Genomic DNA, 12,788 nt, shown 5'->3' on the forward strand with positions numbered 1-12,788 from the left:
GTTAATAATAGAAATTCAATATGGGGTCTATGGCAACTCTGTACTAGCTTCACAATTTTTCTGTAAATAAAAATAATCTAAAATAAACTTTTCTAGTTTATTTAGAAAAGGAGATTTTATTAATGGTTAAGGCTAGAAAAACAGAAAAGTGTCTCTAGCAGACATGAATAAATAAATGAATAAAATCTTAAAAAAAAAGTAAAGATGGCTTCTCTTCTTTCTTTGGACATTGGTGTGTCTAGATATAATGAATAGAACTACACAATTATTTTTTATCTGTGTGGGGATCTTGCTAATGATAAAACCATCATATAGAGAAGGGCAGAGCCAAGAGTCACAAAGAGAGAAAATTAAAGCCTCAGGAAACTATACCTGAAGCCCCCTATTTTCAGACTTCTTATTTTCTGGAACAAAAATATCTTTATTTTTTCCTTTATAAAGAAATATTTAATGAATTAATTTAGAGTGAGTGACCAGGAAGAAGGGCAGAGGAAGAGAGAGGATCTTCAGCAGACTTCTGCTGGGCATGGAACTGACACAGGGCTCCAACTCATGATGCTGAGAACATGACATGAGCCAAAATCAACAGTCAGATGCTCAACTGCTGAGCCATCCAGGCATCCTCAAAATGTCTTTATTTTATAAGGCACTTGACTTGGGAGGCTCTGTCACTTGCAGGCAGAAGAAGCACAACAGATACATTATCAATGTTTACATATTTCTCAACAGAAAATTTAATGGTCTCAGGCATCCAGTGGAAAATTTTAGATTGAATTTTCTCATAGCCTAGTATGACACTGAATAAAAATTAAATTGTAAGGAGTTAAAATCTCATTATATATAAGATATATATAGGAAGTATAAAATATTCTTAAATTATTCAAATGAAGGTGAAATAGTCTCTTAAGCATTAACTAGTAGATTTTGATAGAACAAATACTTTAAGTTCACTTTTCAATTTCCTGATAAGTGGGTAATCCTTTCTGAAAGCAAGTATAGAGTTTAGTAAACTACTTGAGTTTCATGTATCTCTATCAAATTATTGAATCCTTGAGTTGGGAGTCAATAATCTGCCACCTTCCAAAAGTGACTTTATGATAAGAATTCTCTTACAAGGAGAATAAAAAAAAATTTATTGTCGAAAAATTCTAGCATTAATTCAGGTGACAAATCTTAAAAGGATATAGTTGCTTCCACATTAGAGGATCTTCTTATTTCCTCAAAATAAGGCCTCTGTGAAATAATACTGGATCTTTATGTTTAAAGTCAGATTGTTGCAAAAAATGCTCTGGAAAGTCTAAACTTTCATATATCTAAGTGCTAATTTTCAGGCCAATTTTACCATTTATTTTGATGTTCAGACTGTTTGTTTTCTATTACTGATGGTATTGATACTATTTACTGATTTGATTTAATTACTGATTTTATTGGTGTGAACTTTTTGTGATGTGTCATACCTATTGAGGCCCAGAGGAAGATCTAAAGAGATGTTGTCACAGGTGACATAGGTCAGGAGCCTGACTCACCTCCATATAAGGGGAGGGAGTGGTGAAGGCTATGTTATCATAGCAAAATGATTGGGGTACAATGTTTGCATGTCAAAGAGCTTGCTTTAGTAAGATAAGAAAATTGTTTTATAATCCTGGTGTTGGTAATATGATTATTACCAATATGATATGTCATTATTTTCTATACATTGAAACTTCACTGCTTTTAAAAATCATTCTAGGGGCACCTGGGTGGCTCAGTCGGTTAAGCATCTGACTCTTGGTTTCAGCTCAGATCATGATCCCCGGGTCATGGGATCAAGCCCCACATTGGGCTCTATGCTCAGTGCAGAGTCTGCTTCAAATTCTTTTATCCTGTCCCTCTGCTCCTCCTGCCCACACTGTCTCAAATAAGTAAAATCTTTTAAAAAATCATTCTAATTAGTGAAATCACTTTATTGAATCCCTTAAAAATCCAGACTATAAAGACTGGTGATCATTTACTCTAGGTTGGAAGCTGCTGGATCACAGGGAGGAATTCATCAATGAAGAGAAGGGCAGAAATACTTGGAACATCTGGCTAGTGGTAGATCCCAAAGAACTATTCCAGTGGCACGTGTCAGTTTGGGCTACTTGGCTTCTGCTACAGAATTGGGTTCTCTCCAGACAGTGAAAAAGATAAAAGGATACAGACAACCTTTGGAGTGTCTTTTATACACAGGGAACTTCTGGATTAAATTGTCTTTCTTCATTACAATTAGGCTATTCATTTTATATTTTCTGTTTAAATGGTATATCCTATATCCCTATCAAGTTAATATCCATGACACAAATGACATAAATAAAAGAGATGAGAAAAGGTTCTTGAAATTTTTGGAAAGAAGAGAGACTTTGTCAGGATTTTGATTCACATCTATATTCTAAGATAGCTACTCTCTTCCTCTCCCTGTTGGTTTGTTTACTATACCTTGTCTGCCTCACCAGATCCTGGGTGGGCCTCAGGAGATTTTTCTCAAACCTCTTTCGTTGACTGTATCTGTTGATATAGGGAAGCATCATGGAATAGTATAGTCATTTCCAATTTTTCTTTTAACAACCTTTGTCTAAATATCTTACGAGGTAGTTGAAGATATAAACAGATGAACATATCCTATGTTTAGAACAGGCAGAGTGCAAGTGACTTCACCTCCATCTTCTGAAAATCATTGTCATACTTGGTCATTAGAGCCAGGGAATTGGTCAGTCAATAAATATTTATTTAATAATGACATTTGCAGACATGGCCTTTGCCTGTCCATTGCTTTCAGTCTGGATCAGAAAGCAGGTACTAAATACACAGGCACACAAGTGAATACATAAAGTCACCCCGAGATAAATGCCCTGAAGAAAAGAAGATGCTGAGCAAGACACTAGCAGGTACTTACTTTAGATTGAATGGATGGGTAAGGCTTCTCTGAGGCAGTGACATTTAAGCTTGACATAAAAGGACGAGTACAAGTTATGGAAAGATGGAGGGAGAATGTTCCACTCAGAGGACCCAATGTGTGCAAAGTGCCTGAGGGAGACAAATTTGGTGGTCTTAAGAGATTTGGAGTCAGAGGGGCTTGGTTTAGACTTCGGGTTCTGGGTCTGTGTTCAGCAGTTTTTGGGACTTCCATCGAGTTGTCAGCCTTCTTTGTGTCTCAGTTGCTTCAGCATAAACGTGGGGGGGCCTCTTTGCAAGGTTGTTCTAGGGATTAAAGATGATTCCATAAAGCCATTGTGCTCAGTAGGAGCTGTATTAAGCATAGCCACTGTCATCATTAGTTATTAGTTTACTCTTTGAGCAGCCTTTTTATGTTGTTTTTTAGTTAATCCAGTTGTGTTTTGTACTAAGGAGCTTGGGGTGGGCGTCATATATTGGAAGTCATTACCAGAAATCCTCTGTACATGTAGAAAACTCTTAGCCCCAACTAAAGTAAAGTAATCTTCACCACCCTGTCGTGCTCCCATCTTTTTCAGAACTTACAGGTTTGAACATGGCAATCTAATTGTGAAATGGGTTATCTTTCTTCAAGCTCTAACCCTTTGGTTTCTTCCATCTTTCGAGTAAATTTTAGGGAATCTTTTTATTTCTTTGATTCTTGCCTTGATAGTACTGGTGCAAAACCAAAACCCATAAAGTTAGGGGAACACCAAATATGCAGTGCTATTCTTGCACTTCTGTGTGGAAGTGACATCTCAGAGCTCAAGGACTGTTGCCTGGGTATGCAGGCTCACCTTCATGGAGAAGGGCCTTCGAGGGGTGGCAGTCGTGCCTGGGGTCAGCACCTTTCTGATGAGCATAGTGTTGACTCTAGATTTTGTACTAGAATGTACAATGAGATGAAGAGGGCAGGAGAGGGAGGAGACATCTATTTCATTGTGCCTGATATTGCCCTTTTTTTCCCCCTCAGAAGTCCTCTTGGGAATTAGAATTTTTCATGCTCTTTCATTAAAGAGGTGAATTTGTTTCCAGAAAGTATAAGAAAATTGGCTCAGCATGTTTCATGTGTGAGACTGTCCCAATTTTTAAAAACATGGGCTATTTTTGATTTCATGAAAAGTTATATATGTAAATAATCACACAATGTACCCTTCTTAATTGTCAGTGAGTCTTGTCTCGTTCTGAATATAGTTTTTTGAATATTGCTTGTCTTTTTTGTTACCAAGAAAGAACAAAACAAAATAGAAACCGTGAAAGCCATTATGATTATCCATCACTCCCATGCTACATTCATTTATTAGTTCTTTGAACAAATATTTACTGGGCACTTAACGATGTACGAGGCTCATGCAATCTTCAAGGATAAAACACCGGCAAGACTCCACTTTCTCTGGTCTGTGTCTTGCAAGCCAAAACAATTATCAGACAGGGTTTTTTGAAGTGCAGGTGTCTTTTATTTTTTCTTTAACTGTTGATGTTCAGCTGTCACTGTTTATGACATGTTAGTCAACATTCTGATGGTGTTAAAAGTGTGGAATGAGGGCACACCACTTTCTTTTTTCATAATGTTCCAGTAGCCTGTAAAACTCTAGACATGAAAGGACAGAGATATTTATTTATAATGGAAATTACTTGTCCACATCTTTTCCACAGTGTATTTTTCTGATTATGCAAGGTACATCTTATCTATAAATGTACATGTATAGACATTGTATATATGTACATACACATGCATTGTAGAAAATTGAGAAACTATGGAAAAACCTAGGGACTAAAATTACCTGCAAACCTATATCTAGCAGATAACCTCTGTTAATATTTTAGATTATGGTATGACATGTTTTATTCTATATATATGTGGTATATGGGTGTTGGGGAGTGGAAGTAATATTTTTTGAGTCTTATATTCTAGGTGCTATTATGCTAGGTATATACATTTTCTCATTGAATTATAACTGCCCTTGGAGGTGGGAAAATAGTGTTTTGTCCAATTTACAGATAAGGGGGCTTTGACTCACCCATGGTCTCTCAGCTATTAAGAGGTGGGGTTGCATGCACACAAAGATTATTTTTAAAAAACCCTTTCTATCAGAGTTGTTTATTATCCAGATAGTTCATATGTATCTAGATACTTGGCAGGATGAGGATAAAATTAGAAATTGACATTGTTGGGGCACCTGAGTGGTTCAGTCGGTTGAGCCTCAGACTCTTGATTTTAACTCATGATCTCAGAGGTTGTAAGATTGAGCCCTGAGTCAGGCTCCACTCTGGGCATGGAGCCTGCTTGGGATCTTCTCCCTCTCTCTTTGCCCCTCACCTCCCACACGTGCGCATGCACTCTTCTTTTTCCAAAAGAAAAAAGAAGAGAGAAAAAGAAATGGACATCATTCTTATTGAGGGTATGGGGCCATAGGGGGATCTGTTTTGTAAGATGTGAAGTTTTTTCTTTCCTTCCTTTGATTTAAAAAAGCACTTAAAAAACAAAACAAAACAAAACAAAAAAACAAAACCAAATCCTTCTGTAATATAAATGAACTGGCCCAACTATTTATTTGGAACTTCTTACGAAGTACTGAAAGACATTTATTTTGACTTAAGGGCATGTGCCTGGTCCCACCTGGCTGTGCTGGAGAGAAGGGAGTGGATTTCTGGCAGGTGAGGCACCATACCCCAGTGGGGTGGCCTGTGGCTCTTTGTCTGAGGCCTCAGATGCTACATTGTGCATCCTTTGAATGGATTCCAGTGTGCACATGGTCTCCACTTGGCAGCTTTCCTTAAAAAGCAGGGAAAAATGACAGGACTTGACCAAGATGCTAAACTAGTAACAGTGTCCTTTTGGTACCTCTGCATTGTCAGTTTAGTTAAAAGTAGTTGTGTAGGTATTCTCGCAAACTTGAGTTGTAAAATAGAAATCTCTGGGCCTCACAGTCGTGGGCCAGTTTTATTGGTTCTGTTTTCGAAGCACTTGCTTATAACCGTCCTTCTTGTGTTACCTCTCCTGCATGTGGTGAAGGCTGCCACACCCCAGTGAAAGGAAGTGTGTAAAAGTAGGGTCAATCTCGTTGAGCTTTTGTGGATTAAAGTTTTCTCATGGAAACTATAAAGGCTCATCTAAAAACCCTTCTATAAACTATAAAATAAGCCCCTAAGACCTACTTGAATGTCTATACATTAAATGCTTAATGTAGGTACAAAGACCAAAGTGATTTTTGCTTTTCTAGGGTTTCCTTCTGAAACTCCACCAAGTCTTTCAAAGTTACAACCACAAGGAATTCTAGATGCATGTTTCATCTGGATGTCACCTAATCGTTGTGGTGTTGTGTCTCAGAGCACGCTGTGCCTAAAATCACTGAACCTACACGTGCCTCTGGCAGTTTAGAATATTTATGATAGGGAACAAAAACAAGGTAAATTAGGATGGAGCTCTGGCTTGGGTTTTAAATTTCCTAGATTTTACAAGTCCAAGCATTCTTTTGCCATCCTGACAAGGTTTAATACTCAAGATACGAGCTTGAAGCCCTAGTGAGGGTAATCAGATATTAACTGGGCTTTCATGTTTAGTTCCTGCGGAGTTTAAAAATATACTCGTTAATTTGAATTGCTACTATTGCAACATGCAGTTTTTGAAAATTTTACTGTCTGAGTGATTAACCAGATAATGATGGCAAAAGTACTTTCCCAGTATCGGCTACACAGACTGTAGGCCTCTGCTGTACATTCTCCCCTGTAAAGGTGAAAGGGGCCTTAGGAACTGGCGGATATTTAGAGTGGTGACATTATTTCCCTGTCACCAAAAACAAAACCCTTTCTCATCCTTTGCCCTTCTCCTAAAATACCAATATCATAAAATGGTCTCTTAAAAAGTTTTTTTTTTTCCCAAAGATATGAAATGTTGATATGGAAGGAGAATTTTTCAGGAGGAACTCTGAATATTTGCCATCATGACCATGGGGACAGACTCAGGTCCAGTGAGGGCATGCCTGGCTGGCTGATAGCTTCTTTCAGACCTTGACCCTGGCATTGGCTCCAGCAGAGCTGCCTACAGCAGTGTAGAGGTTAATGTCAGCCGTAGCTCGTAGCTCGCTGTGGAAAGCAGATGAGTAATCCCACCTTCGGAGGGTGACACTTCCTCACACATTCTCAGTATAAACAACTCGCAGGCAGCAGGGTATTTGTTGGCAAGGTATATTTCTGTGGGAGGTAGGGAGCAAAAGAAGAGGCAATAAAAAGAGACTTAGATAGTTGAAAACTACAAATCTCAACATGGCAAGCAGTTCAGAGCATGGTAGCTGGCCAAGAGGAGGAATTTTAAGTGCACAAACACACGTCTAATCTCTGAGACCCTCCAGGTGGATCTGCAGTGGGGGAAATGTCCTGCTGCATTTCACCTAGCACATTCTCTGGACCCCACAGAGGAACCCCTCTGGGTTTCTTCCCAGCCTTTCTGCTTGTGCTGTCATCCCTAGCTCTTTCTCCAGTGTCTCTTCTTTTCCTTTTATTTGTCTCCCTGCACATGCTTCTTGGAAGACCAGAGACTAACCTAAATATAACATTTCTTTTTGATGTGCACGATTGCCCCTTTCATCAACCAGGACTCTCATAACATCTTAAGGGGCATCTGGAAATAGCCAGCGAGGCTTCACATTGTCTTTGTGGAGGAGAACTTTTATGGCTGTTAAAGGAGAGACCCCCAAACCCTATCCATCACCCCTCAGTAGGCAGGTAGTGGCTTCTAGAGAGCAGTCTTTCTGAGATCTGCAGAGATCATAATAGACTTTGAATTCTCCACATAAGAAATGACTCTGTGCTTACTTTTCTTGATGCACAGTATTGAATCAGATGGTTTTCCCCCCTCATCATGGGAAATCTATTAGAAGTATCATAATAGGGGACTTGACTATTTCCGTGTCTAAGCCATTTTTGGGAAATTGGTTATATGGTGCTAGTCTAAGGAATGGTTTCACAGAGATCGTAGATGAATGGATTTTTTTTTTAAGTGCAAAAATCATGCAATGTTCACCCAACATCATGGCTAGAAGCATGTTTCTAGAATGCTTCTGAAGATCCAGGGAGAATGGGCTCCAGGTGCATTTATAAATTTCCTTACCCAAGCTGATGGGGATTTGTGACTCAAGTGTTAAAAATGAGGGAGAATTCATATAAGTGAATTCAGTACCTAGTGTCTGGACAGATCAGTGAGTGTGATCTTTTCAAAATGGTCTGTGGACTTTGGGTCACCCAGACCCAGTCTGTAATCATGCTTTGCCACCACCACCATGTTGTCTGAGCTCTAGTCCTACCTGCTGGACCCACCAAGTCCCTCTCTACCTCAGATCCTTTACACATGCTGTTCCCTCTGGCCATGAAGGTCTTCCCAGAAACTCTTGATCTACTGAACTTTTCATCACTCCTGAGTACTGAGTTTTAATGTCATTTTTTTTCAGGCTGGCCATCTTCTTTGAGTCCCTAGTCTTATTTACCTTCCTCACATTATCCATCGTAATTGCCTACAGTATTTCTTTTTTAGAACACTTACCTCAACCATGAATGCATGGCCATCTGGATGGTTATTTTTCATTGCCTCCTTGGCTTGGCTAGAGTGTAAGTTATAAGAGCAAGGAAACCTCCTCTTCATCCGGGTTCATCATTGTGTCTTCAGCACTTAGCACAGAGTATGGTACATAGAAGTATCTAAATAAATATTCGCTGAATGAATGGATAGAAAAATGGATAGGTAAAAGAATGGCTGGTTGGGAGGATAGATAAATGGAAGAGAGGTTGAAAGAATACAAGTGCTTAAAATAGTAACCTAGAAATTTTTTGTTTGTTTGTTTCTACCTAATTATTAGTCTGACTTCAGTCACCGTAATTAAAAATCAGGAGATAAGCCCTCTCATCCCTAAATGGATCATCTATCTTCTGGGAGGCTAAAAAAAACCATTTCTACAAAAAGAAGAGACCAAATGGACATTGTCTTCCTGGGAGTCTTGTTTAATATCTAACAGCCCTATTCACTTTAGTCATTGTTCAATCATAAGATTAACCATTGAAGAGAAAATAATGTGTCTCATTGGTATATATGCCATTCGTTGTATTTTCAAAAGTAATGCTCCAATATTGTGAATATTCTGAACATGCTCCTCTTTCAATGAATTTAACTATAAATGAGGATTTTGAAATGAATGGACTTTTACTGGTATAATATAAATGCTGGCATTGCTTACTTAAGGAAAACTATGTAAAATCCCACACCTTTGACCCATGAAATGGGTCTCACTGATTCTTTCCAAAGCAGAGAACTTGCTTTGTCTTTATGTGGGGCATGCACAGAGAGGCTATATTAAAACATTTTTGTCTGTACATCTATTGTATTTCTACACCATTTTATTTTATGAATAAGCCAAGGAGGAACGTTTGCCTCTCGTAAATCTTTTACAAGAACAATTCCAGCAAAAGAAACCGCAGATGTAACTGCCAGTTTTAAATTTCTAACAAATTACTCTGCCAGCCCCACGTGAGCTTCCAAGTTGAAAGCTTGCAATACTTGGAAATTTTATGGAGATTCCTGCATTTTAGCTTTGGGATGAACTTTGCCAATGATAAACTCCTGTTCTTATTTAAACCTAAGGAATCATAGTGTTTAATGTTTACTTAAGACTAACCTCTGCTACTTTGTCCCTGTCTCCTATCTTGCCCTCCTTTGCTCCCTGTCTTCAAAAATATCCCCGGTTTTCCATTAGATTTGGTGCTTCATTGGCTTGGAGGGTATCACAAACACAAACTTTTGATGTCAGAAGTCACATTCATCACATAGTCTCCCCTGAGTAAATTAATTATCCTCCTGGACTGTTTGCTCCTTGCACAGAGAGGATGCATGTCACCTTTGTAACTCTCAATGCTGTACAGTGATTGGTGTCTTGAGGATGCTTAGTTACTGTTTGTAGAATTAAGCTAAACTGAGTATCTTTTTGTTGTTGTTATTTATGATACTAATTTTATGTCCCCTCTTTCATAAACATTTCAAAATGTATATAAACCTGCCACCTCTTAATACAGGGGGTTGGGTGATATGGAAGCAAGCATGTTCAAACCTAGTGACATTATGAAGTATATGGCGTATGTTACAATATGACTTGTGATATGAGTTTAATAAGCTTTAGTGGAACATAGAATATTTTTCTCATAGACACTGATAAAGAAGTGAATAGTTTTATACAGAGACACATATGAACATGACATTAGGTTCAAGGCCTCTGTATAAAAGCAAATACAAGGCCTACTCTTGAATGATTGCTCTTGACCTTGTAAAATCTTACTGAGGGATATTTGTGTATCCCGTTTTTTATACTTTCTAAGCTATAAAAGTGGGTTTCTACCTCACCTCATTAAATTTTGAAATATTACAGTTTGGAATTAAATAAAAATACAGAATTTGGCTTGATTTTTCAGCCTGTATTATAAATCTTTCTTTGGTACCATTTTAAGTTCTCTTTATGTGTGTTTTTTCCTCCTAACTCAAAAGTCCTTAACAAACCTTTCTTTTTAAAGAAAAGTTCAATTTTATTTATTGAATAAGTAATACAGTCACATGGCACAAAATACTATATAATAAGTCTTTTTTCCTCTGATCCCCGCCACCCAGTTTAGCTCCTTGGAATTAATCACTATGGACTGTGACTTATGTATCTTTCCAGGGTTAGTTTATATTTACCTATGCTTACATATACACACATGTGTTTTGTATGTGTGTGTGTACATACACGTGTGTGTATTATTTTTTTAATGCAAGTGGTGGCTTACCGTATACCTTACTCTGCACCTGTTTTCACTTTAGAGTATATGTTCAATCCTTTAACCTGGGTCAAATATTTGTGTTACAGTGACTTTCCATTTGTGGGTTCATGTGAATGTCTGATGCAGGTCTGTTCAGTTACTGTTGTACGCAATTCACATAATCTGTAAAATGACCCTATGGACTAAGCCACGTGCAATATTTTGCTTTCTTTATTTAAAAAATGGATAAGACTCTGGCTTCTGTCCATTGAGGGTCACAGTCTCTGTGATTAACCTTATTAACCAGCTTCGGTTTCTGACACGTTGGGCAAGATGAAACACAAAACTACTTTAGGAAGCCGCCTATAGAAATTTGGCAAAGAAGCAAGAAATACCTATCATTTATTTCTTATTATATTCTCCCTCCTTAAAACATATTTTTTATTTTTGCTCTGACATGTCTACCCTCCTGATTTCAGTCACTGATGCTTCTCACCACCCCCACCCCAGCTTTTAGAAATTCTCAAGTCCTGTGTTTACTTGCTTAGGATTCCCAATGCTGTCCTCCCACACTGAGTACATATGTGCATTACCTAATGACTTTCATATATACGCACATTACCTATTAACTTTTTGGCTTGTCCTCGCTAGACCAGAAAATGTCAGTGATGAGGAAACATATTTTCTTTTCCCCCTTTTCATTTCTTTATCTCAGAAGTTAAAAAGCAGCTGTGTCACCTAAGGACTCAAACTGAAGGAGAGCAGAATGCCTGTAACAGTGGTAATAATGTTTCTGTGACTCAGACTCCTTTGTAATGAGATGCTTAGTATCCTGTATTCTAGGAGTAGATTTTGGCCTTTTTTTTTTTTTCTTTTTTTTTTTTTTTTTGGTTCAGACCATCCAAATTCTGTACTTCTAAGGCAGGGTGTGGGAGTCATAGAAGAAAGAAAAATGACTTATCTGAAAGTCTTGTTCCAACTGAAATAGTTGAACTTAACTAGTTGTGTGACATGAGACAAGCCATTCAGCCTCTCTGATCATCATCAACTACTCTGAGCAAAAGAGGGCATGTTTACTTTCATGCAGTCTTCATTTGTTTCCCATCGGCTTCTCATTTTTCTGATGTTTTGTTACATTTATTTGTACTGCAAATCCTGGGAGCCTCAGTTTGGCTTCTGTGTAAAGCCATAAAGCCATACTACTCACCCTTTCTCTGACTCTCTCACGGCACTGCTGTGGGGGCCCACCAAGGATACTATGGGTGAGATACTGCAAAGTATCTGCAGGTAGAAAATAATGAACATGCTGTTTTCTTATATGTGATCTGATTGCTTCACATGACCCACTCCTGTTTCCTCTCCGAGGATCAGATGGGGCAGCTTCTGAGAAGCTAGAACTGTGCTATACACATCGTACTCACTGCATCCACACCCCTTGGAAATGAACTTGTCTGAAGTTGGTGTCCTGTCATTTGAAATTCGGTTCCAGTTGCCAGTCTCTTACGACTCATTCTTTTTTTTCATTTCAAGGAGATTAGTTTGTGGTCAGTCCAGTGGAGTCTGTGCAATTGATAAAATGCATTGGCCGTTTCAGAGGCTCAGATAATAGAAAGGCTTTGAATTACCCAGAGGTAATTCTTTTTCAGTTTTCAATGGAAAAATGACCGATCATTTGTGCACAGAATCTGAAGCCCAGGAAAAGGCTGTACAATATTTGCTTCCTCATTTCCCAGGAGATAGGACTGAGTAGTATAGGTTACTGCTCAGTGAGTTGGGGCCAGGCATAAGCGATGCCTGGCAATCCAGATCACTGCTTTGGGGCACCTTCGTGCACAGTGGCAGATTAATAAAAAAGGAATGGGCATTTTGTGAACCACCTAGGTTCCCTAAAGAGACATGGCTAAGACAGGCCTAGGGAGAAGCTAGTAATTTAGGATAAAATAAAATATTTCATCTTTGTTTTCTGAATATTTCAGAAATGACCATTTCTGGGACATTTCCAGTTTGTACTATTTTTTTTTTTCTGAATGAAAAATGTCATGGTAGGCTTGTGTGTGAATGTT

The 12,788-nt window shown here is 38.3% G+C and overlaps 1 protein-coding gene and 1 long non-coding RNA gene across 4 annotated transcripts in view; one reads left to right on the forward strand and one right to left on the reverse strand.

Annotated features, from left to right (window-relative positions):
- The window catches only part of ADAMTSL1 (ADAMTS like 1), an 873,417-nt gene that overhangs the window by 124,878 nt on the left and 735,751 nt on the right, over positions 1-12,788 (forward strand). The gene's annotated exons all lie outside the window — the stretch shown is intronic.
- Positions 4,235-12,274, reverse strand: LOC144321662 (uncharacterized). The gene is made up of 5 exons (XR_013387256.1): positions 12,147-12,274; positions 8,489-8,658; positions 7,063-7,143; positions 5,570-5,725; positions 4,235-4,540 (listed from the first exon to the last, which is right to left on the reverse strand). It is a non-coding gene; the product is annotated as an uncharacterized LOC144321662 (long non-coding RNA).

This window comes from Canis aureus, chromosome 10, assembly GCF_053574225.1.
Source record: "Canis aureus isolate CA01 chromosome 10, VMU_Caureus_v.1.0, whole genome shotgun sequence".
Taxonomy (NCBI): Eukaryota; Metazoa; Chordata; class Mammalia; order Carnivora; family Canidae; genus Canis; species Canis aureus.